General features: G+C 33.7%; 1 long non-coding RNA gene across 3 annotated transcripts in view; it reads right to left on the reverse strand.

Annotated features, from left to right (window-relative positions):
• Positions 1-26661, reverse strand: part of LOC150032035 (uncharacterized) — a 170057-nt gene that overhangs the window by 80518 nt on the left and 62878 nt on the right. For 2 of the 3 annotated variants that reach the window (XR_016525477.1, XR_016525479.1), the window contains exon 3: positions 24005-24106. This is a non-coding gene — a long non-coding RNA (uncharacterized LOC150032035). Of the gene's footprint in view, positions 1-24004; positions 24107-24359; positions 24927-26661 lie in introns of those variants that run through there. The other variant, XR_016525478.1, reaches the window with a different exon arrangement.

The raw sequence follows: 26661 nt of genomic DNA on the forward strand, positions 1-26661 counted from the left end.
CAAAGTTTGACTTTTCAAAGTCAAAAGTCAACTTTTTGACTTTTTACATCTTTGACCATTTCCATTATTTTCGAGCTTCCGAATATGAACGTATCCACATTCTTGATATTTAAATCATATTTAAATATTAAAGCTATATCTCTAAACTATAAAACCGACTACTATATCACATATACTTGTCGGTTTCTCTCTCTTCACCTAATTCGAACAATTCGAATTATTCTATCATACTGTTCTAAGTTTATTCCATATGAGCTAGTAGGGGAACCTAATGGACCTATAGATCATGGGCTCCAACGATCCGAGATTAGCTGGCTAAAACTCTTTTAGACGGAGCTAATCAACATTCATTAACTAACGGGTCATTCCACTATAGTCTCGTAGTTGCACTCCTCTCACTATAGATATATTTGTGTCCATTTGATATAACCATGATTAGTAAGCTAATCCTTCATAGGTTGTTCTTAATCTCAGCTGGGTCATAAAACCGTTTTACCCCCAAGACTACATCTTCTTTTTTAAGTTCCATTGATCCTCTAATGAACAATTGGTTTAAGATCCAACCTATAAACCGAAACCCTCTCGAGCCAAGGAGAGGGTGGGGCCCCTTGTCCAAGATCTGGATATAGTATTAAAGGGAACAATCTATCTATTATCCCTATAATGGGTAGGAGTGAATTCCGTCTTGCACCCTATGTTCCCAGCTATCCACTTGATCTTACCCCGGAAATGGGAGGCTTATTGGGCCAGCGATAATGAGCTGCCCTAACCTATGCAGATCTAAGGATAATTCTGAGTGAACAGGATTTCATAGTTAGCTCAGGATTAAGATTAAGTTACCTAGGTCATCAATTAACAAAATAGTTAGTTTTATACATTAAACGACATTTAGAACGTAAAAAGTGACTATTTCCTGGTTTAGTCTTATGTAAACTCTTTATATAGAACGCCTCAACTTTCATGTCTCCACATGAACGATTCAGGATCACATCGTTTGTTCTAACTACAAAGTGGGGTGCATCTATAGTGTCCCCAGAATAAGGCGCTCAACCTTATTCATATACTATAGACCATTTTGGCTATATATTTGAACTCTATCCACATTTATGTCACTACATAAAGTTCAAACTACATTAAATAGCCTCATGACCTTAGTTTATTGCATTCAAGATTACAATTTCAATAACAACTTTATCAAAAAATAAAATAGAATATGTTTATTAATTTACAAACTACAAGTTTTAGGACATAAAATCCAACAAACTCCCACTTGGACTAAAACTCCTAGTGGAGTATCACAATATTGAATTTAAGTGAGAAACAATATGAGTACAATAAACATATGAATACAATAAACTAGGGCATATTCCCAAAAGTTCTCCCACTTGTCCTAGTTTACAAACTTCGTAGACCTAGACTCTGTAGGTGACCTTCAAACACTTTAGTCGTGAGGGTCTTTGTAAAAGGATCATCAATGTTTTGCTCAGAAGATGTTTAGAAAATAAGTTCAAAAAGGGGAATAATACCTTTTTAGTCCCCAAGTTTTTACTATAGTTTCTATTACCTTAGGTTTTAAAATGTTATACGTTTAGTCTTTAAATTTTGAGTTTTGTTTCAATTTAATCCCTAAATTTCAAAATGTCTTTTCAATTTGGTCTAGGATTTCAAGATTTTACATTTTTAATCTCAAATTTCTATTCATTAATTAAAAACATAAAGTAGAATTTTAAAAACAATAAATAAAATAGTGAAACTTAATTAATTATAATCCTTTTAATAAAATTTATTAACATAAAGATAAAAGGTGAGTATTTAGTGAAAAATCGGTTTAAAAGTTTAAATCTTGAAACATAGGGATCAAATTAGAAAAGAACTCAAATGTCAAGGGTGAAATTGTAGCATTTTGAAACCTTAAATACTAAATTAAAACAAATCTCATAACTTAAGGATTAACATTTTGAAACCGTTGGACTAAATAAAAACTAGATCTAAAACCTAGGAACTAAAAAAGTTTTTTTTTCCCTTGAAAAATGTTTATGTGTAATAAATTTTGCAAAAATAAAATTTAAAAGAAAAAAGTTTGAGAAAGAGAGTTATCTAAACAAATTTTGAAGTGAAGAGTTTTGAGTAAATGTTGGGGAAAAAGAGAGTTATTTATTATTATTTTTTTAATAAAAAGGTGAGCTGAAAAAAATAAAATATTTTGAGGAGTTTTTTTTTTTTTTTTTGGGGGGGGGGGGGTGTTTAAACAAAATTTTAAGTGAAAAAAAGTTAAGAGAAAATGTTTTTGAAAAAGAGTTTTTTTTAAAAAAAAAATAATTAAAGAAAAAGGAAGAAAAAAGTTTTGAATATTTATAGAAGTAAAAAGGAGAGAGATTGAAAAGATTTGAAGAAGGAAAAGTGAAGAGATCAAAGAAGTAGAAAAAAAGAGCATTTAAATTTGAGAAAAAACCCCAAATAAAATACCCAAAAAAAAAAAAGAATTCATGAGAGTTTTAGAGAATATAAGCCATTTGAAATGTTCTCATAGAAGCGAGCCCACTTTTACTCTCGTATATGGGTTGTGAGTCATCTGTAAATGTCATTTTTGTCAAAGTGATCAGATATGTCTATCATCGATAGACTCGACTTAGTAGTACAACAAAACAAGATTAAAAAAAAAGAAAGAAAGATAAAACTACTTTTTTTTTTATTTAGTACAATAGAGGTGGGGGATTCAAACCAAAGATCTACTACCGTATGTCATTTGAACTAGGCTCTACTATCATATGTCATTTGAACTAGGCTAACTTCAACAAGATAAAGCTATTAAAAAAACATATATAAAAGGTATATCCAACCAAACAAGAAAACTAAAATAATATCACACATCAAAGAGACGTTAAAAACTTGAACAGTTCAACCACACCAAAAGAACAAAAAATACCAAAGAAATAAAATATAACAAAATCTAGTAGAAGTAATCATCAAGAAATATATATAAAACTAACACATCAATATACTAAATAATAATATATGACCAAATAAGATAATATAACAAAAGTGGAGTCAAAGAATGTCACATAATCAAACAACAAAAGAGAGAAAAGAGTGAGAAACATTTGAACAATCCATAGTCACTTAATAGAGAGGATGAAAAAATATTAAACCATAAATTCCACATTTGATCCCAAAGAAATAAAATAGGACCAAATGAGTTAAATAAAAAAATACAAAAATAATAAAACAGAGTATAAAAAAATGTCCACATAAAAGCATCCACTGTTAATACAAAAACTTCATTTGGTCCAAGATTTAATGTTTCAAAAAAAGACCAAATAAAGAAAAAGGAAAAATAATAATTAAAAAAAAAAGGAACACAAAGGCTGAAGCAAGCCTAACAAATCAATATAAGAATAATGAACCAAAGAAAATAATACACAAAAAAATGAAACTATAAAAATGTCATAAAATGGACAGAAGAAAAGAATAGAAGACAAAAAATATACATATAATTTCATAAGAATAATTCATGATATTTTGTCAAGAAGGTAATAAGAAACTAATATAAAAAGCAGAATGATCACTAAAAGGGAAAAATTATAATTATTTGATCAATCTATTCAAACAAACAAGTAATAGTAGAACTAAAATAATGTCCCATAAAAGAAACATATTATAAAAATATGATGTGTAACAATGCACAAATTAAAACTAAAAAGCAATATCAAATAATAATAGAACTAAGATATGATGTGCAACATTTAACTAAAGCAATATACCAAAGAAATATATTATAAAAATATTATGTGCTTGCACAAATTAACACTAACAAAGCAATATACCAACTATTACACACAAAGTAAAACAAAAATAGAAGAGAGAGTGAGGAATTAAATATTAGACCCAAAAAAGGATTTAACTAAGAGATTATATATAGTACTCCTAAAAAAATTATATGTAACATTATGCACAAAACTAACAAATCAATATAATAAATAATATAGTAGAACTAAGAAGAAAATAATATACAAAAGTAAAAGTTATAAATGAATATCACAATAGAAGAGAAAGAACGATAGCCAATTCATAGTTCAAAAAACAGACAAATGTACCAAATAAGATATAACTAAAAAAATTGTTACATAAAAGAGAAAAAGTACTTAAATACATAAGTGAAACTAAAGTGAAACAAACTACAAAAATACCATCCATAATTTATAAAGAGATTTCATAAAATTTTCTCTTAAATCTAAAGTGAAACTAAAGAATGTGACATAAAAGAGAAAATAGAAGGGAAAGGGGAAAATTTGGATTATAACAATCCATATAGAAAAAATATATCAAACAAAATCCATAATAGAGAACCAAGCACAATTAAACTAGAAGAATAAAAATGTCACACAACAGAGAGGGTGTTTTTGTTTGAATAATTAATTGTGCAAATACAACCATTGTGTAAAATAATATATATATATATACACCAAAAATAATAAAATAATATATATATATATATACACCAAAAATAATAAAATAGAGAATAAAGAAAGTGAAAAATTGTGAACAAACCAGATTACCAAACTAGAACCAAATACTTCAATTGAATCAAAAGAGGGAAGAGAAAGATTGAAAAAAAAATAAAAAAATAAACTATCCATCATGCCAAACAAAATAAATAGATAAATTCTACCTTGGGTCCAAAAGAAATATATAATATTTCTTACCTACAAAAATTCCAAATGTATAAAATAAAAATGTGCAAAGAATAATAAAATAAAAAAATAATGTGAAACTATATGAAGATATTTGAAGAGTCTATGCACCAAATTATGGTAGAAAGCAAATAAAATAAAACTAAAAGAATGTGCCCATACAAAAAGACAATACAACATAGACTAAGGGTGAAAAAAAATAAATTTTATATTTGTCCAACACATAAGAATCTATTTCTAAAAATGACCAAATAAATAAAATAAAAACAGTACCAAAAATAAATAACAACACAAAAAATTAATACAAAAACTGAAGCTCAGATGGCACATAAAAAAGTTAGGAAAAAAAATCATCCATAGTGCAAAATGCAACTATGCCAAAAAAAATCTCCTAAAAATGACCAGATGGGTAAAATAAGGAAGTAATAAAAAATAAATACAAATATTAAAATGAATAGAAAACTAAAGCGAGAGACCATGACACAAAAAAAGTAAAAAAAATAATAAATTCAAATGGCAACTATGCCCCAACAAACAAATAAATGCTACATCCCAAAGATATAAAATATAATCAAATAACTAAAAGAAGAAGGTACCAAAAATAATAAAACACACAAGAAAGTAATACATAATATATCAAGAGAGTTATAATAATGTGTAAAATGAAGCACAAAATTAACAAATCAATTAATAAATTTAAAAAAGTCAACTAATAAGGAGAAGAGAGAGTGATAAAAATTTGGACAATCAATAGTTGAAAAAAAATTCACAGAAAGAAAAAATAGTAAGTCTTTTTGAACCCTTGTATAGTGAAAATACAATCCAAAATATCGGTAAAACTAAAAGAATGTCACGTAAGAAAAGACCGTAGAAGAGGGAGGGGAAATTGGAACAATCTAGTGCAATAACATTAGAAAAACAATAATGTTGAAATAATAGTAGAAAACGAGACAAAATAAATCTAGAACTATAAAAACAAGCAAATAAAATATAGAAAACAAAAAAAAAAGGAACTAATTAAAGAATGTCAGACACTAACAGAAGAAGAGAGAAATTGATCCATAGTAGAAACAATGTAACTAACAACCAAAAGAATGTCACGAAAAATAGAAACGGGAAAACAATTAAACCATCCGTGCAAAAAAGTATTAAAAAATTATACTTCTAGTCCCAAAGAAATTTAATTCAATATTCTACTTTAAAAGAGAAAAAAAATCTACCAAGAATAGCAATAAAGTGAAACTAGAACATCACTCATATAATTAACAATCCACAAATTAGAACAGTCCACATCTGAATCAAATAAAATATAAAAGTGAAACTAGAAGAGAAAAATTATAATTAGAAAACAATATAAAAAGCAACTAATGATGGACATTAGAAGAGAAAAATGATAATTATTTGAACAATCTATAGTTCAAACAATATACCAGATAATAGTAGAACAATAAAGTCCCATAAAAGAAACATATTATAAAAATATGAAGTGCAACAATGTACAAATTAAAACTAACAAAGCAATATATCAAATAATAATATAACTAAGATATGATGTGTTGCACTATGCACAAATTAAAACTAAAGCAATATACCAAAGAAATATATCATAAAAATATGATGTGCAACATTATGCACAAATTTAACTAGAGAAAATAATATACAAATGTAAAACTTATAAATGAATCAATAGAAGAGAAAGAATGATAGCTCCATTGATCATAGTTCAATAAACAATTAATTATTAGAACTAAAAAAGATAAAACTAAGAGAAATAATACAAAGTAAACTAAAATAGAAAAGAGAGTGACGAATTAAATATTAGAACCAAAAAATATAAAATGAGAAATATATATAGTGCTTCTAAAAAAAATAATATTTAACATTATGCACAAAACTAACAAATCAATAAAACAAATAATAGTCACTAAGAAGAGAAAATAATATACAAATATAAAACTTATATGAATCAATAGAAGAGAGAGAATGATAGCTCATTGATCATAGTTCAATAAACAAACAAATGTACCAAATAAGATAAAACTAAAAAAATTGTCACACAAAAGAGAAAGTGTGCCAACCTTTCTAACTATATAAATACAACCATGCCAAAAGAAAAATAAATACTATATTTGATATTAAATGATAAAAAATATAATAATCTATTTAAACAACTAAATGTGTAAGAAGTACTTAAATACATAAGTTAAACTAAAGTGAAACAATAAGCTAGAAAAATACCATCCATAATTTGTCTAGATTTCATAAAAATTTCTCTAAAATCTAAAGTGAAATCTAAAGTGAAACTAAAGAGTGTGAAATGAAAGAGAAAATAGAAGGGAAAGGGGAAAAATGGATTAGAACCATCCATATAGAAAAAGTATACTCACAATCCATAGTAGAGAACAAAACACAATTAAACTATAAGAATTAAAAATGTCACACAACAAAGAGAGTGATTTTTTTTAATAATTAATTGTGCAAATGCAACCAATGCGTATATATATATATAAAATAATATATATATATATATATACCAAAAATAAAAAAATAGAGAATAAAGAAAGTGAAAAATTTTGAGCAAACTATAATGTACGAACAATAGAACCCTACAAACAATTGAATCAAAAGAGGGAAGAGAAAGAGTGAAAAAAATTAAACTATCTACCAAACAAAATAAATAGACTTCCCCAAGTCCAAAAAAAATATATATAATATAAAAAATCTTCTCTAAAAAATACTAAATGAAAAAAAAATGAACAAAGAATAATAAAATAGAAAAAAAAATAATGTGAAACTAGATGAGGATATTTTGAAGAGTCTATGCACCAAATTATGGTAGAAAGCAAATAAAATAAAACTAAAAGAATGTGCCCATACAAAAAAGACAACACAACATAGACTAAGGGTGAAAAAAAATTAAAACCTTATCCCATTAATGGAAAGGTATGTCAAAAGATATAAATTCTACATTTGTCCAACACATAAGAATCTATTTCTAAAAATGACCAAATGAATAAAATAAGGACATACCAAAAATAAATAACAATACAAAAAATTAATAAAAAAACTGAAGCTAAAGATGGCACATAAAAAGATTAGAAAAAAAACCATCCATAATGCAAAATGCAACTATGCCAAAAGAAAAATGAATCTAGTTCTAAAAATGACCAAATAGGTAAAATAAAGAAGTATTAAAAATAAATAATAACATTACAAGGAATGGGAGAACTAAAACGAAAGATAATAGTTGAATCATCCATAATGCAAATGGCAAGGTCAACAGACAAACAAATGCTACCTCCAAAGAAATACGATATAATTAAATAAGTAAAAGAAGAAATGCCAAAAATAATAAAACATTACATTGTCAACAGAGTTACAATAATGTGTAACATTAAGCACAAAACTAACAAATGTAATAAATTTAAAAAAGTGAAACTAATAAGGAGAAGAGAGTGATAATATTACACTCTAAAGGAAAAGGGTAAGACTTTTTGAACTCTAGTATAATGCAAATACAATCCAAAATATCAGTGTAAAACTAAAAGAATGTCATACAAAAAGAGACCATAGAAGAGGAGGAAATTGGAACAATCTATGGTGCAATAACATTAGAAAAATAATAATACTGAAATAATAGTAGAACCATACAAAATAAAGCTAGAAAAACAGAAACAAGCAAATAAAATAGAGTAAACAAAAAGTGAAATTTAGAAAATACCAAAAATATAATAAAATAAAGAATACAAAAAATGGAACTAATTAGATGTCACATTATGAGACAACAGAAGAAGAGAGAAATTGAAAAATCCAACCAAAAGAATGTCACGAAAAATAGAAACCGTGAAAACAATTAAACCATCCAAAAAAGTATTAAATAAATTAAACTTAGTCCCAAAGAAATTTAATTATATTCTATTTTAAAAGAAGAAAAAAAAATCTACCAAGAATAACAATAAAATGAAACTAGAACATCACTCATATAATTAACAATCCACATCTGAATCAAATAAAATATAAAAGTAATCAAATAAAATATAAAAGTGAAACTATAATAAATTAGAATAATCTAAAAAGTCACATATTAAAAAAAATGAATGAGAGAATGTAACGAAATATAATTAACAATCCACATTTGAATCAAATAAATAACAATATAAAAAATTAATAAAAAAACTAAATAATAATATTAAAATGAATAGAAAACTAAAGCGAGAGACCGTGACACAAAAAAGTAAAAAAAATAATAATAAATTCAAATGGCAACTATGTCCCAAAAGACAAATAAATACTACTGTTCACACGAGGTTTCCGGAGAAACGTGTTTCGTGGAGTTGAACTTAAGTTGGTGTTGATATGGAGTTGATTTGATACGATGTGGTTCAATCTCTAGTACTTGATCCTCTGATTCTCTCTCGGTTGGGTGGGTACGCTTGACTTGAAGAAGGAAAGCACCAAATGTTCTTGTAGAAGAAGTTTTGGAAGCTTGGAATAGAAGTCTTGGAAGAGTATTGGTGTTTTCAAAGGTCTTCTGCCTTATAGGAGTGCAGCTTCAGGAGTCTTGAAAGCTTGGAAGAGTATTTATGTCTTCAAAGGTCTTCTGCCTTATAGGAGTGTAACTTCAGGAGTCTTGGGAGTCCTCGCTTGTTAGTGAATTCTCTCTAGGTCTTCTGAGTGTAGGAACATGTTGCCCCTACAAATGAAGAGAACTTCTCTATTTATAGAGTTCTCAAGTGAGCTTCGTAGGCTTGGTTGGTCCATGGGCCTAACCCTTGAGCCCAATTAGTTTGTTTTGAGCCTGATCTGGAATTTGGGTCCAATTCAACTTTTTTTTTTTTTTTTTTGTAGTTTGGACTTTAAGCCCAACTAGTAATATCAAATTGGACCAATTTAATCTCATCTGATTCATCCGTGTGACGTCATCGAAACTTGTCTTCAATTTAATTTGGGACATGTGTCAACTTCTAATTGAACCCAAAGTCAATGATTTAGAAATTCTTCGTTAATTTAGCAAACGCCGTGGTGACTTATGATTGGTCCAAAATTTCTCATTCAACAAATGCCCCTTTTTGAGATTTATGCACGTATGGGTAGATGAATCTCGAAAAAAATGTAATTTGAGATCAAGGTATGATTTTTTTTAGTCTTTTAATTTGATGCATCATCATGATCAAAATATGAGAATTTAGCTCAAAATTTTGATTTGAAATCTTGTTCGTTTGACACACTTTCGCCAAGTAAATTTTAATTTGAACTAAAGTAGAATTTGTGTTCCACTTTAATTGCAAATTTAATTTAATTCGAATTCGAAATAGAATTTGGGGTAAAATTGAATCTTGATCAATTTTGGTTTGAGATAAAAATTTGGGATATGCTCAATTTTACTTGGAAATGAGTATAGAAACTAAGGTTGAATTAAATTTGAGATAAAATTTGGAATATAGCCAAATTTTGACTCGGCATTTTATTCATAACTCAATATCAAGGTTAACCATTCGAATATTGATAAAATTTGGGATATGGCCAAATTTTAATTTGGGACGGATTTGAAATTTATCTCACCCGATATGGCTGGGTTGTTGAAGAGAGCGTGATCGTGGGAGAGAGCGAGATTTTGAGTGAGAAAGTGGGAGAGAGCGAGAGTGGAGAGAGCGAGATTTTTAGTGAGAAATTGGGAGAGAGCGACACTGGAGAGAGCGAAATTGTGGTAGAGAGCGAGATCAGTGAGAGCATTTCGAGCGAGAATGAAGAGAGTGAGATTTTAGGAGAGAGCGAGATTGTGGGAGAGAGCGACATTGGAGAGAGCGAGATCGTGCGAGATTCCCCCTTTTTTTTATTATTATTAATTTTTTTCTTTTCTTTTTTTATCTTAGGCAGCCGTCTGCTTTGTGGCTAGCGATACCAGTCTTAGTGAGATTGCCTTCTCCATACTGTTTGCTTATGCTAGATTCTCTCAAGTCTTAAGCTCAAAAGTCCTCGCCGTTGAATCTGGGGATCCAAAACTCCACCGTGACCCCTAATTCAGGCAACCTCCAATCGAGCATGATTTTTTTTATTGACTCTGAACTAATTTCAGCAAGAATCGGAGTTCCACAATAAAATAAACAGTATTCAGTTCGAGTAACCCGTGATTTTATCAGATTTCAACTGATTAGTAGAAAAAAAATCCCATCGAACTTAGCTATATAAATACTGGCAGGACGCATGCTCTTCTTCATCTTGTAGTGTGATTTCCTTCATTCTTACATCCTTTCCATCATTTGTCAATCAGACTTGGATTGCAATAGAAAGCTGTAAGTGAGAAGAAGGGAGAAAGAAGGAAGGATGGTGAATTAGGGCTTCCTTTTTTTTTCTTTTTTTTTTTTTTTGCTCTCTTTTTATTATTATTATTATTATTATTATTTTACTAACTTGCCCCCCTACTATTTTTTTGTAGGAGTTACGGTGCAACTAAAGGAGTACAACAAAATAAGTTTTTTTTTTTTTTAATCTCATCGACCCGTCTTTGGTGCGCTTATGTATACTGATCGTCATGGAAGGGGCCCCGCAAAGGCTTACAACTCTCCCATTCGATCACCCTAGGTGGATCCTGAAAAGGTCTACTTTGTAGCACCGTTCGTACATTCTGATCGTCACGGGAGAGGCCCTGCAAAGACTTACAACTCTCCCATTCGATCACCCTAGGTGGATCCGGAAAGATCTGTAGCACCGTTCGTACATCCTGATCATCATGGGAGGGGCTCCGCAAAGACTTACAACTCTCCCATTCGATCACCCTAGGGAGGATCTCGGAAAGGCCTACCTTGTAGCACCGCTCGTGTATCCTGATCATCATGGGAAGGGGCCCCGCAAAGGCATACAACTCTCCCATTCGATTACCCTAGGGAGGATCCTCGAAAGGTTTGCCTTGTTATGTTACTCCTTGATCAAAATTTGAAGATAAGGAAAATATGCCATTGAGTATTTGAAGATGAGGCGGATATGCCATCAAACTTTGAAGATGAGAAGAATGTGCCATCAAGATTTTGAATGGAGTTAGGTTGGCTAGAGTCGATCTCGCGTACAAGGCGGAGCTAGACGGATCGGAGTTGTCCTCGCATATGAGGTGGAGCCGGATGGACTAAAGTCATCCTCGCATATGAGGTAGAGCTAGACAAACCATACTTGATCTTGCATATGAGGTAGAACCACACCCACATTTTTGGAGAGGAAGTGAAGCTACACAAATTTTGGAGAAGAGGTGAAGTTGTACTAATATTTTGGAGAGGAAACCAAACCGCACCACAACTTTGAAGATCTTGAAGTCGCGTCATCAGTTTGGCGATGAAACGAAGCCACGCCACGACTTGGAGATGAAGCGAAGCCGCGTTATTTGTTTGGAGATGAAATGAAGCCACGCCACGACTTTGAAGATGAAGTGAAGCCGCGTCATTAGTTTGGAGATGAAACGAAGCCACGCCACGACTTTGAAGATGAAGTGAAGCCGCGTCATTAGTTTGGAGATAAAGCGAAGCTGCATCATGATTTTGTAGACCGAGTCATTGAAGATGAAGCCGAGCCATGCACACCGACCTTGAACTTGAAGATGGAGCGGAATCATGCACACCGACCTTTAACTTGAAAATGGAAGTGGGGCCATGCATGCCAATCTTGAACATAAAGATGGAGAGGCATCAACGAATCCTTTGAACTTAAAGATGGAGAAGTATTGATGAAGCCTTTGAACTTTAATATGGAGAAGCATCGACGAACTTGAGTTTGACAAAGCATCGACAAATTCTTTGCATTTGAGTTTGATGAAGCATGAAGCTTTGGCAATAGGCTTGACTTTGTGACTTTGAGCATGAAGATGAAGCATCGATGGAGCCACTAAACTTGAAGATGGAGGACCATATAAGTTTACTTTTAAAGAAGAGCGAAGCACATTCCACGTGTGTGCCTTTTATTTACTGTGTTGTCTCCTTACGTGGGATGAACATCTTCAACCCATTGTGTTGCCCTCAATAGGGATGAACATCTTCAATCTGAAGTGTCATTCTTTGACGGGGATGATCAGCATTAATCTTGTAGTATTAGGTGGTTGTGGTACCTCTTTGATGGACTAAACTTAAATTTCTTTAAGTTTCCTTCGTACCTTTAAAGAAAGGGATCGAATCATGACGTAGTTCAAGTTTTTTTTTTTTTTTAACTGGACTGAACTTAAAGTTTCTTTCGCACATACCCTTCTTATAGGGATCAAGTCATAATGTAGTTCAAAGAGATTTTTTTTCCTTTTTATGTACGATTGAACTTAAATTTCTTTAAGTTGCCTACTCTGTATAATGAAAAGGATCAAGTAGTAACATAGTTCATACAATTTTTTTTTTGGGTCCTTCACATTTTAAGATCATGCTGGCTGGGAGCATCATGCTGTTTAGGTTCTTGCGATGAGGAGCTTTTTCATTTAAACTTCAGAAGCTCTTATTTCATCATGGTTTTGATTATCCTCTTCATTTGTAGGATTCGTCAATACAATGAGTTTTGGCATCACTATCAAGAAACCTTCTATACTTATGTCAACAAAAAAAATTTCCTCTTCATGCGTGAAGGGAAACGACTGTGAATCTTTTCGTCGTTGTTTTCTTCATGGAATGACATTGGCTTCAAGATTTTCATCCTTCATTTATGTTTATCGCTTGTTGTCTTGAGATGATCAAAAGCAGATGCTAGACATCCTTCTTTCATGTGGATATACTTAGCCTTTTAAAGGTTGAAGTTTGAGTAGAAGTAGTCATTGGACATTGGTCTTCTTCTCCTATCGTGCCCATACTCGATCTTTGAAAGACCGAAGATCGAGCACATGAAGGCTTAATACGATTGAAGACAGAAGTTCTTGGCTTCATTACTTCTGAGTCTTTGACTTCTTCGGTAGTCACATGATTGTTGTCGACTTCCACTATGTAGACAGTGTGACATGCAATAACTTCTAATACTTTCTCTGGATGATTATTGAGAAAGCTTCTTGGGAGAAATTCTACCGAAATTGCCGGCTGTCGGAAATGAGGGAAGTGGGTCTTTCCTCAGTTTGTGGTTCAAAAAGTCCTTCGTAGGTTGGCGATACTTAGCTTCATATCGTGAGCGCGGGTCGCTAATTCTTCAAAGGTACGGGGTAGAGAAGTTCCCAGTGCATACCATGTGTGCACATTTCCACAGTAGACAACTCGGTGAATCGATCTTTGCAATCCAGACTCAGAGCTCTCCATCGATTGATGTAGTCGACGACTGGTTCCCCTTTCCGTTGTTTGGAGTTTGTCAGCTCCATCATGCTGACGGTGCGTCTGGTGCTGTAGAAGCGATTCAAGAATTCTCTTTCAAGTTGCTCCCAGCTGTCAATCATCTCAGGCTCTAAGTCTGTGTACCAGTCAAAAGCATTCCCTTTGAGGGTTCTGACAAACTGTTTGACCAGTAGATCTCCTCTTGTTCCCGCATTTTTGCATGTTTTACGAAGTGGGCGATGTGTTGCTTTGGGTTTCCCTTTCTGTCGAATTGTTAGAACTTTGGAGGTTGATACCCAGCTGGTATTCTCAGGTTGTCGATTCTCTTGGTGTATGGCTTGGAGTACATAAAGGAGGTTTGCAATGATCCTTCGTACTGAGCTCTTATGGAGTTCTTAATCATATCCTTGAGTTGTTGAACTGACAGGGAGGCAAAATTGTGGTGGCTGACTTTCCTGCAAGACAGTCTTTCCTTTGTCATTGGCTTTTGTAGCATGGGATTGACTTGATTCAACAGTATCTCGAGCCTATATCTGATCTCTTAACGTAGCGATTTCATGATCTCGCTCCTCTACAGCCTTCATTAGGAGATTTATCTTTACCTTCAACTCTGCCATGGTCGACTTAGTCGTTACGTCAGTCATCATGACAGAGTCATCAAAATGTGAATCTTTCTCTGATAGATCAGTAACAGAAGCATAGTTTCAAAATTTCATCAGCTGGCCATAGATTTCCTCCATGATGATAGAGCAAGTAAGTGTTGCTTGCGACGGTAGCTTTGGATGTAACTTTCTTTGGTGCCATCTGTAGATTTATTGACTCGGATGACGAGAGAGAGATGAGAGGTAGAAAGGTCCCACTGGGCGTGCCAAAGTTCACACGAGGTTTCCTAAGAAACGTGTTTCGTGGAGTTGAACTTAAGTTGGTGATGTTGGAGTTGATTTGATGCGACGTGGTTCAATCAGTACTTGATCCTCTGATTCTCTCTCGGTTGGGTGGATGCGCTTGACTTGAAGAAGGAAAGTACCAAACGTTCTTATAGAAGAAGTCTTGAAAGCTTGGAGTAGAAGTCTTGGAAGAGTATTTGTGTCTTCTTGTCTTCTGCCTTATAGAAGTGCAGCTTCAGGAGTCTTGGAAGCTTGAAGTAGAAGTCTTGGAAGAGTATTTGTGTCTTCAAAGGTCTTCTGCCTTATAGGAGTGCAGCTTCAAGAGTCTTGGGAGTTCTCGCTTGTTAGTGAATTCTCTCTAGGTCTTCTGAGTGTAGAAAAATGTTGCCCCTACAAATGAAGAGAGCTTCTCTATTTATAAAGATCTCAAGTGGGCTTCGTGGGCTTGGTTGGTCCATGGGTTTGACCCTTGGGCCCAATTAATTTGTTTTGGGTCTGATCTGGAATTTGGGTCCAATTCAACCTTTTTTATAATTTGGAATTTAAGCCCAAATAGTATTATCAAATTGGACCAATTTAATCTCATTTGATTCATCCGCGTGACGTCATTGAAACTTATCTTCAGTTTAATTTGGGATGTGTCAAAAATTGGACCCAACATCAATGATTTAGAAATCTTCGTTAATTTTGCAAACGACGTGGTGACTTGTGATTGGTCCAAAATTTCTCATTCAACAAATGCCCCCTTTTCGATATTTATGCATGTATGGGTGGATGAATTTCGAAAAGAATGTAATTTGAGATCAAGGTATGATTTTTTTTTACTCTGTTAATTTGATGCCATCATGATCAAAATATGAGAATTTAGCTCAAAATTTTGATTTGAAATCTTTATCTTTTGACACACAAGCCAAGTAAACTTTAAATTAAACTTTTATAATGTTCCACTTTAATTGAAAATTTAATTTAATTCGAATTCGGAATAGAATTTGGGGTGAAATTGAATCTTGATCAATTTTGGTTTAAGATAAAAATTTTGGATATGTTCAATTTTACTTGGAAATGAGTATAGAAACTAAGGCTGATTTAAATTTGAGATAAAATTTGAAATATAGCCAAATTTTGACTCGACATTTTATTCATAACTCAATATCAAAGTTAACCATTCGAATATTCATAAAATTTGGGATATGGACAAATTTTAATTTTGGACGGATTTGACATTTATCTCACCCGATTTGGCTGGCTCGTTGGAGAGAGCGAGAGTTTGAGTGAGAAAGTAGGAGAGAGCAAGATTTTAGGAGAGAGCGAGATTGTGGGAGAGAGCGACATTGGAGAGAGCGAGATCATGGGAGAGAGCGAGACCAGCGAGAGCATTTCGAGCCAGAGTGAAGAGAGCGAGATTTTAGGAGAGAACAAGATTTTAGGAGAAAGCGACATTCGAGAGAGCGAGATTGTGGGAGAGAGCGACACTGGAGAGTGCAAGATCGTGCGAGATTCTCCATTTTTTTTATTATTATTATTAATTTTTTTCTTTTTTTTTTATCTCAGGCAGCCATCTGCTTTGTGGTTAGCGATACCAGCCTTAGCGAGATTTCCTTCTCCATACTATTTGTTTATGCCAGATTCTCTCAAGTCTTAAGCTCAAAACTCCTCGCCGTTGAATCTGGGGATCCAAAACTCCACCGTGACCCCTAATTCAGGCAACCTCCAATCAAGCATGATCTTTTTTTGTTGACTCTTAACTAATTTCAGCAAGAATCGGAGTTCCACAACAAAATAAACAGTATTCAGTTCGAGTAACCCCTGATTTTATCAGATTTCAACTAATTAGTAGAAAAAAAATCCCATCAAACTTAGGTATACTTGCAGGATGCATGATCTTCTTCATCTTGTACTGTGATCTCCTTCGTTCTCACGTCCTTTCCATCCTTTGTCAATCAGACTTGGATTGCAATAGGACTAAGTGAGGAGAAGGGAGAAAGAAGGAAGGATAGGGAATTAGGGCTCATTTTTTTTTTTTTTGCTCTATTTTTTTTTATTAATTTTTTTTTACTAACTTGCCCCTCTATTATTTTTTTGTAGGAGTTACGGTGCAACTAAAGGAGTACAACAAAACAAGTTGTTTTTTTTTTTAATCTCATCGACCCGACTTTGATGCGCTCGTGTATCTTGATCGTCATGGGAGGGGCTCCTCAAAGGCTTATAACACTCCCATTCAATCACCCTAGGTGGATCCCAAAAAAGTCTACTTTGTAGCACCGTTCGTACATCCTGATCGTCATGGAAGGGACCCTGCAAAGGCTTACAACTCTCCCATTCGATCACCCTAGGGAGGATCTCGAAAAGGTCTAACTTGTAGTGTCGCTCGTGTATCCTGATCGTCATGGGAGGGGCCTCGCAAAGGCTTATAACTCTCCCATTCGATCACCCAAGGTCTACCTTGTAGTGCCGCTCGTGTATCCTGTTCGTCATGGAAAGGGGCCCTGCCTGCATACAACTCTCCCATTCGATCACCCTAGTGAGGATCCTCGAAAGGTTTGCCTTGTTATGTATCCTTGATCAAAATTTGAAGATAAGGGAAATATTCCATTGAGTATTTGAAGATGAGACGGATATGCCATCAAACCTTGAAGATGAGAAGAATGTGCCATCAAGATTTTGAACGGGAGTTGGCTAGAGTCGATCTCACGTACAAGGGCCAGACGAATCGGAGTTGTCCTCGCATATGAGGTCTGAATGGACTAGAGTCGTCCTCCATATGAGGTAGAGCTAGACAAACCAAAATTGATCTCACATATGAGGTGAAGTTGTACTGATTTTGGAGAGGAAACAAACCCGCACCATGACTTTGAAGATGGAGCGAAGTCGTGTCATTAGTTTGGAGATGAAACGAAGCCACGCCACGACTTGGAGATGAAGCGAAGCTGCATCATTAGTTTAGAGATGAAATGAAGCCACGCCACGACTTTGAAGATGAAGTGAAGCCTTTTCATTAGTTTGGAGATGAAACGAAGCCACACCACGACTTTGAAGATGAAGTGAAGCCGCGTCATTAGTTTGGAGATGAAGCGAACTGCGTCATGATTTTGTTGACCGAGTCATTGAAGATGGAGCTGAGCCATGCACACTGATCTTGAACTTGAAGATGGAGTGGAGTCATGCATATCGACCTTTAACTTGAAGATTTAGTGAGGCCATGCATGCCAATCTTGAACTTAAAAATGGAGAGGCATCAACGAAGCCTTTGTACTTAAAGATGGAGAAGTATTGATGAAGCCTCTGAACTTAAATATGGAGAAGCATCGACCTTCACACTTGAGTTTGACAAAACATCGAAAAATTCTTCGCATTTGAGTTTGATGAAGCATGAAGCTTTGGCTGGCTTGACATTGTGACTTTGAGCATAAAGATGAAGCATCGATGGAGCCTCTAAAACTTGAAGATGGAGAAACGTATAAGTTTACTTTTAAAGAGGAGGCGAAGCGCATTCCACGTGTGTACCTTTTATTTACTGTGTTGGCTTCTTACGAGGGATGAACACCCATTGTGTTGCCCCCAATAGGGATGAACATCTTCAATTTGAATGTCATTCTTTGACAGGGATGATCAACATCAATCCTGTAGTATTATACTTAGGTGGTTGTGGTACCTCTTCTGATGGACCAAACTTAAATTTATTAAGTTTTCTTCGTACCTTTAAAGAAAGGGATCGAATCATGACGTAGTTTTTTTTTTTTTTAACTGGACTGAACTTGAAGTTTCATTCAAGCTGCACATATATTTCTTAATGATAGGGATCAAGTCATAATGTAGTTCGAAGAGAATGTTTTTTCCTTTTTATGCGCGACTGAACTTAAATTTCTTTAAGTTGCCTACGTACCCTGTAGAAAGGGATCAAGTCGTAACGTAGTTCATACAATTTCTTTTTTGGGGTCCGTTCATATTTTAAGCTCATGCGGGTTAGAAGCATCATGCAGTTTAGGCTCTTGCGATGAGGAGCTTTTATTTAAACTTCAGAAGCTTTTATTTCGAGGTTTTGATTATCCTCTTCATTTGTAGGATTCGTCAATACGATGAGTTTTGGTTTCACTATCAAGAAACCTTTTGTACTTATGTCAACAAAATATTTCCTCTTCATGCGTGAAAGGACACGACTGTGAATCTTTTCGTCGTTGTTTTCTTCATGGAATGATGTTGGCTTTAAGATTTTCATCCTTCCTTTACGTTGATCGCTAGTCTTGAGACGATCGAAAGCAGATGCTGGAGGTTGATCTTTCTTTGATGTGCATATACTTAGCCTTTTGAAGGCTGAAGTTCGAGCAGAAGTAGTCGTTGGACATTGGTCTTCTTTTCCTACCGTGGCCATACTCGATCTTTGAAAGACTAAAGATCGAGCAGTTGAAGGCTTAATACGATCGAAGACTTGTTCTTTGCTTCATTTCTTCTGAATCTTTGACTTCTTCGGCAGTCACATGATTGTTGTCGACTTCCACTATGCCGGCAGTGTGACATGCAATAACTTCTGATACTTTCTCTGGATGATTAGTGAGAAAGCTTCTTGGGAGAAATTCTACCGAAGTTGCCGGCCGTCGGAATTGAAGGAAGTGGGTATTTCCCCGGTTCGTGGTTCAGAAAGTCCCTAAGGTTGGCAATACTTAGGTCCATGTCGTGAGCGTGGGTCGCTAATTCTTCAAAGGTACGGGGTTTAATCCCTTGTAGGATATAGAGGAGTTCCCAGTGCATACCCTGCGTGCATATTTCCATAGCAGACAACTCGGTGAATCAATCTTTGCAATCCAGACACAGAGCTCACCATCGATTGATGTAGTCGACGACCGGTTCCCCTTTCCGTTGTTTGGAGTTTGTCATCTCCATCATGCTGACGGTGCGTCTGGTGCTGTAGAAGAGATTCAAGAATTCTCTTTCAAGTTGCTCCCAGCTGTCAATCACCTCAGGCTCTAAGTCTGTGTACCAGTCAAAAGCGTTCCCTTTGAGGGTTCTGACGAACTGTTTGACCAATAGATCTCCTCTTGTTCCCGCATTTTCGCACGTTTCTACGAAGTGGGCAATGTGTTGCTTTGGGTTGCCCTTTCCATCGAATTGTTGGAACTTTGGAGGTTGATACCCAGCTGGCATTCTCAGGTTGTCGATTCTCTTGGTGTATGTATGGCTCAGTACATAAAGGAGGTTTGCAACGGTCCTTCGTACTGAGCTCTTATGGAATTTGTGATCATATCCTGGAGCTGTTGAACTGACAGGGAGGCAACAGAGGTAGATTGTGGTGGCTGACTTTCTTGCAAGACAGTCTTTCCTTTGTGGGCTTTTGTAGCTGGGAATTGACTTGATTCAGCAGTATCTCGAGCATGTATCTGATTTCTTAAAGCATCGATTTCATGATCTCGCTCCTCCATTAAGAGATTTATCTTTACCTCAGATCTGCCATGGTCGACTCAGTCATTACGTCAGTCATCATGACAGACACTACATCAAAATGTGATTCCTTCTCTGATAGATCAGTAACAGAAGCATAGTTTTCAAACAAGGGATTTTCTCTGATGACGATTCCGCCTTTAGGAAATTCCATCAGTTGGCCCCAGATTTTCTCCGTGATGACAGAGCTTATGTAAGTGTTGCTTGCGACGGTGGTAGCTTTGGATGCAACTTTCTTTGATGCCATCTGTAGGTTTCTTGACTCGGATGACGAGAGAGAGATGAGAGGTAGAAAGGTCTCACTGGGCATGCCAAAGTCATACGAGATCTCCGGAGAAACGTGTTTCGTGGAGTTGAACTTAAGTTGGTGTAGTTGGAGTTGATTTGATGCAATGTGGTTCGATCATTACTTGATCAGATTCTCTCTCGGTTTGGTAGATGCGCGACTTGAAGAAGGAAAGCACCAAACGTTCTTGTAGAAGAAGTCTTGGAAGCTTGGAGTAGAAGTCTTGGAAGAGTATGTCTTCAAAGGTCAAAAAGCCTTCCTGTGTAGCTTCGGGAGTCTTGGAAGCTTGAAGTAGAAGTCTTGTTGTATTTTTGTCTTCAAAGGTCAAGCCTTAGAGTGCACTTTAGGAATCTTGGAAGCCCGAAGTAGAAGTCTTGGAAGCTTGAAGTAGAACTCACAGAAATGGAAAAGGGTAAGACTGTTCACTCTTGTATAGTCACACAAAAAAGAATAAAGCTAGAACTATAAAAACAAGCAAATAAAATAGAAAAAACAAAAAGTGAAATTTAGAAAATACAAAAATAATAACATAAAGAATACAAAAAATGGAACTAATTAAAGAATGTCACGTTATAAGACAACAGAAGAAGAGAGAAATTGAAAAAATCATTGTAGAAACAACAAACAACTAAAAGAATGTCACGAAAAAATTACGAGTAAAACAATTACCATTCGGACAAAAAAAGTATTAAAAAATTATACTTCTAGTCCCAAAGAAATTTAATTCAATACTACTTTAAAAGATGAAAAAAAATCTACAAAAAATAACAATAAAGTGAAACTAGAACATCACACATATAAAAATCTACAAATTAGAACAGTCCACATCTGAATCAAATAAAATATAAAAGTGAAACTAGAATAGAAAAATTATAATTAGAAAATAATATAAAAAAAACTAATGATGGACACTAGAAGAGAAAAATGATAATTATTTGAACAATCTATAATTCAAACAATATTGATAATAGTAGAACTAAAATAAAGTCCCATAAAAGAAACATATTATAAAAATATGATGTGCAACAATGCACTGTATTAAATAACTAAGAAAGCAATATAACAAATAAAAATATTATGCACAAAGTAAAACTAAAGCAATATACCAAAGAAATATATTATAAAAATATGATGTGCTTGCACAAATTTAACTAACGAAACAATATCCCAACTAATAATACACAAAGTAAACTAAAATAGAAGAGGGAGTGACGAATTAAAAATTAGAACCAAAAAATGATAAAACTAAGAGAAATATAGTACTTCAAAAAATAATATTTTGCAAAAAAACTAACAAAAATCAACAAATAATAGTCAAGAAATACATATGCTTATAAATGAATTATTTTGAAGAGAAAGAATGATAGCTCATTCATAGTTAAATAAACAAACAAATGTACCAAATTCATGTCATTCACACAAAAGAGAAGTGTGCATACAAAACTATATAAATACAACCATGCCAAAAGAAAAATAAATACTATATTTGATATAAATGAAACAAAATATAATAATCTATTTAAACAACTAAATGAGTAATCATCCATAATTGGTCTAAATTTCATAATGATTTCTATATGGATTAGAACAATCCATATAGAAAAAATATACCAAACACAATCCATAATAGAGAACAAAACATAATTAAACTAGAAGAATATGTCACACAATAGAGAAAGTGATTTTTTTCAACCAATGCGTAAAATAATATATATATATATATATATATATACACCAAAAATAATAAAAATAGAGAATAAAGAAAGTGAAAAATTTTGAGCAAACCATATAATGCCAAAACAATAGAACCCAATACTTCAATTGAATCAAAAGAGGGAAGAGAAAGAGTGAAAAAAAATTAAACTATCCATGCCAAACAAAATAAATAGTTATTTCACCTTGGGTCCGAAAAAAATATATATAAAATATCTTCTGTAAAAAATACTAAATGAAAAGAATAAAAATGTACAAAGAGTAATAAAATAAAAAAGAATAATGTGAAACTGGATGAGGATATTTGAAGAGTGCGCACCCCACCAAATTATGGTAAAAAGCAAATAAAATAAAACAAAAACGACAACACAACCTAGACTAAGGGTGAAAAAAAATTAAAACCTTATCCATTAATGGAAAGACATGTCTAAATATAAATAAATTCTACATTTATCCAACACATAAGAATCTATTTCTAAAAATGTCCAAATGAATAAATAAAAACGTACCAAAAAATAAATAACAATACAAAAACTGATACTCAAGATGACACATATTGTTAGAAAAAAAACCATCCATAGTGCAAAATGCAATTATGCCAAAAGAAAAAATGACAAATGGTTACCAAAGAAGTACAAAAAAATATAATAATATTAAAAGGAATACGAAAAGAAAGATGAAAAATATAGTTGAACCATTCATAGTGCAAATGATCACTATGACAATACAAATAAATGCTACATCCAAAGAAATACAATATAATCAAATAAGTAAAAGAAGAAAGTACCAAAAATAATAAAACACACAAAAAGTAATACATTGTCAAGAGACTTACAATAATATGTAACATTAAACACAAAACTAACAAATCAACTAAAGGTACTTTTTGAACCCTTAGCATACAACCCAAAATATTAAAAACTAAAAGACAAAAAGAGATCATAGAAGAGGGGGAAATTGAAACAATCCAGTAATAACATTAGAAAAATAATAATGTTGAAATTTACTAGTGGAACCGGACCAAATAAAGCTAGAAGAATAAAAACAAGAAAATAAAATAGAGAACAAAAAGTGAAATTTAGAAAATACCAAAAATTAATAAAATAAAAAATACAAAAATGGAACTAATTAGAGAATGTCACATTATGAGACAATAGAGAAATCGAATCCATAGTAGAAATAATGTAACAAACAAACAAAAGAATGTCACGAGTGAAAACAATTAAACCATCCGTGCAAAAAATATTAAATAAATTATACTTAGTCCCAAAGAAATTTAATTCAATATTCTACTTTAAAAGAAGAAAAAAAAATCTACCAAGAATAACAATAAGGTGAAACTAGAACATCACTCATATAATTAATCCACATCTGAATCAAATAAAATATAAAAGTGAAACTATAATAAATTAGAACAATCTAAAAAGTCAAATATTAAAAAAAATGAATGAGAGAATGTAACCAAATATAATTAACAACAAACCACATCTGAATCAAATAAAAGTGAACTATAATAATAAACAACAATCTAAAAAGTCACATATTAAAAAAAATGAAAGAGAGAATGTAACAGGAAAAACCTAATTAAATCCCTCTTTCCAGGGATGTCGATATGAATTTAACATACTCTATATATAATTAGAATAATAATCACGATTAATTAAGCAAGGAAAGGCTTGGTGCAATAATTAAGGTTAATTAATTAAAATTGAAGACAATAAACAAAGGTAAATTACTTACCACCGGATGCGTAGGAATGAATGTTCCTCAATTTGTTGTGCATAATTTTGGGATTTCATCGCCTCATTTTGGTTGAAGATTGATTAGATAATTAATTAGAACCTAATAATGAAGAAGAAGAAAATTAAAGAAGAGATCAAATAATTTTAATTACACACCATCCATAGATCAAATGAAAGAAGAGAAAAATAGAGTTCCATAGATCAAACGGTCAACTCAATTATAAACCCTAATCCATAATTATTAACAAAAATAAGAAGAACATAATTCAAGCAATTAGTATTTTAATTAGAAGAAGAAGAAGAGGAAAAAGAAATTTGAATTTGAATTTTGAAAAGTAATTAATTAGTTTTACCTTGTGCCTGGGGAGATGAAACGAAGCCACACCACGACTTGGAGATGAAGCGAAGCTGCGTCATTAGTTTAGAGATGAAATGAAGCCACGCCACAACTTTGAAGATGAAGTGTAGCCGCGTCATTAGTTTGGAGATGAAACGAAGCCACGCCACGTCTTTGAAGATGAAGTGAAGGCGCGTCATTAGTTTGGAGATGAAGCGAAGCTGCGTCATGATTTTGTAGACCTCATTGAAGATGGAGCCGAGCCATGCTGACCTTGAACTTGAAGATGGAGCGGAGTCATGCACATTGATCTTTAACTTGAAGATTTAGTGAGGCCATGCATGCCAATCTTGAACTTAAAGATGGAGAGGCTGATACGAAGCCTTTGAACTTAAAGATGGAGAAGTATTGATGAAGCCTTTGAACTTAAATATGGAGAAGCATCGACGAGACCTTCACACTTGAGTTTGACAAAACATCGACAAATTCTTCGCATTTGAGTTTGATTCAGCATGAAGGGCTGGCTTGACTTAAGACTTTGAGCATGAAGATGAAGCATTGATGGAGCTCTAAAACTTGAAGATGGAGAAGTGTATAAGTTTACTTTTAAAGAGGAAGCGAAGCGCATTCCACGTGTGTGCCTTTTATTCACTGTGTTGGCTCCTTACGAGTGATGAACACCCATTGTGTTGCCCCCAATAGGGATGAACATCTTCAATTTGAATGTCATTCTTTGACGGGGACGATCAACATCAATCTTGTAGTATTATACTTAGGTAGTTGTGGTACCTCTTCTGATGGACCAAACTTAATTTTCTTAAGTTTTCTTCGTAACTTTAAAGAAAGGGATCGAATCATGACGTAGTTCAAGTTTTTTTTTTTTTTTTTAACTGAACTGAACTTGAAGTTTCTTTCAAGCTACACATACATTTCTTAATGATAGGGATCAAGTCATAATGTAGTTCGAAGGAATTTTTTTCCTTTTTATGCGCGACTGAACTTAAATTTCTTTAAGTTGCCTACGTACCCTGTATAATGAAAGGGATCAAGTCGAATTTATAACTTAGTTCATACAATTTTTTTTTTTTGGGTCCGTTCACATTTTAAGCTCATGTGGATTAGAAGCATCATGCAGTTTAGGCTCTTGCGATGAGGAGCTTTTATTTAAACTTCAGAAGCTCTTATTTCGAGGTTTTGATTATCCTCTTCATTTGTAGGATTCGTCAATACGATGAGTGTTGGCTTCACTATCAAGAAACCTTCTGTATTTATGTCAACAAAAAATTTCCTCTTCATGCGTGAAGGGACACGACTGTGAATCTTTTCGTCGTTGTTTTCTTCATGGAATGATGTTTGCTTTAAGATTTTCATCCTTCCTTTACGTTGATCGCTAGTCTTGAGACGATCGAAAGCAGATGCTGGAGGTTGATCTTTCTTTGATGTGCATATACTTAGCCTTTTGAAGGCTGAAGTTCGAGCAGAAGTAGTCGTTGGACATTGGTTTTCTTTTCCTACCGTGGCCATACTCGATCTTTGAAAGACTAAAGATCGAGCAGTTGAAGGCTTAATACGATCGAAGACTTGTTCTTTGCTTCATTTCCTCTAAATCTTTGACTTCTTCGACAGCCACATGATTGTTGTCGACTTCCACTATGCCGACAGTGTGACATGTAATAACTTCTGATACTTTCTCTGGATGATTATTGAGAAAGCTTCTTGGGATAAATTCTACTGAAGTTGTCGGCCGTCGAAATTGAAGGAAGTGGGTCTTTCCTCGGTTCGTGGTTCAGAAAGTCCCTCGTAGGTTGGCGATACTTAGCTCCATGTCGTGAGCGTGGATCGCTAATTCTTCAAAGGTACGGGGTTTAATCCCTTGTAGGATATAGAGAAGTTCCTAGTGCATACCCTGCGTGCATATTTCCACAGCAGACAACTCGGTGAATCGATCTTTGCAATCCAGACTCAGAGCCCTCCATCGATTGATGTAGTCGACGACTGGTTCCCCTTTCCGTTGTTTGGAGTTTGTCATCTCCATCATGCTGACGGTGCGTTTGGTGCTGTAGAAGCGATTCAAAAATTCTCTTTCAAGTTGCTCCCAGCTATCAATCACCTCTGGCTCTAAGTCTGTGCACCAGTCAAAAGCGTTCCCTTTGAGGGTTCTGACGAACTGTTTGACCAATAGATCTCCTCTTGTTCCTGCATTTTCGCACGTTTCTACGAAGTGGGCAATGTGTTGCTTTGGGTTGCCCTTTCCATCGAATTGTTGGAACTTTTGAGGTTAATACCCAGCTGGCATTCTCAGGTTGTTGATTCTCTTG

The sequence above is a fragment of the Benincasa hispida genome, chromosome 12, assembly GCF_027475165.1.
Source record: "Benincasa hispida cultivar pf3 chromosome 12, pf3_genome.v1.1, whole genome shotgun sequence".
Taxonomy (NCBI): Eukaryota; Viridiplantae; Streptophyta; class Magnoliopsida; order Cucurbitales; family Cucurbitaceae; genus Benincasa; species Benincasa hispida.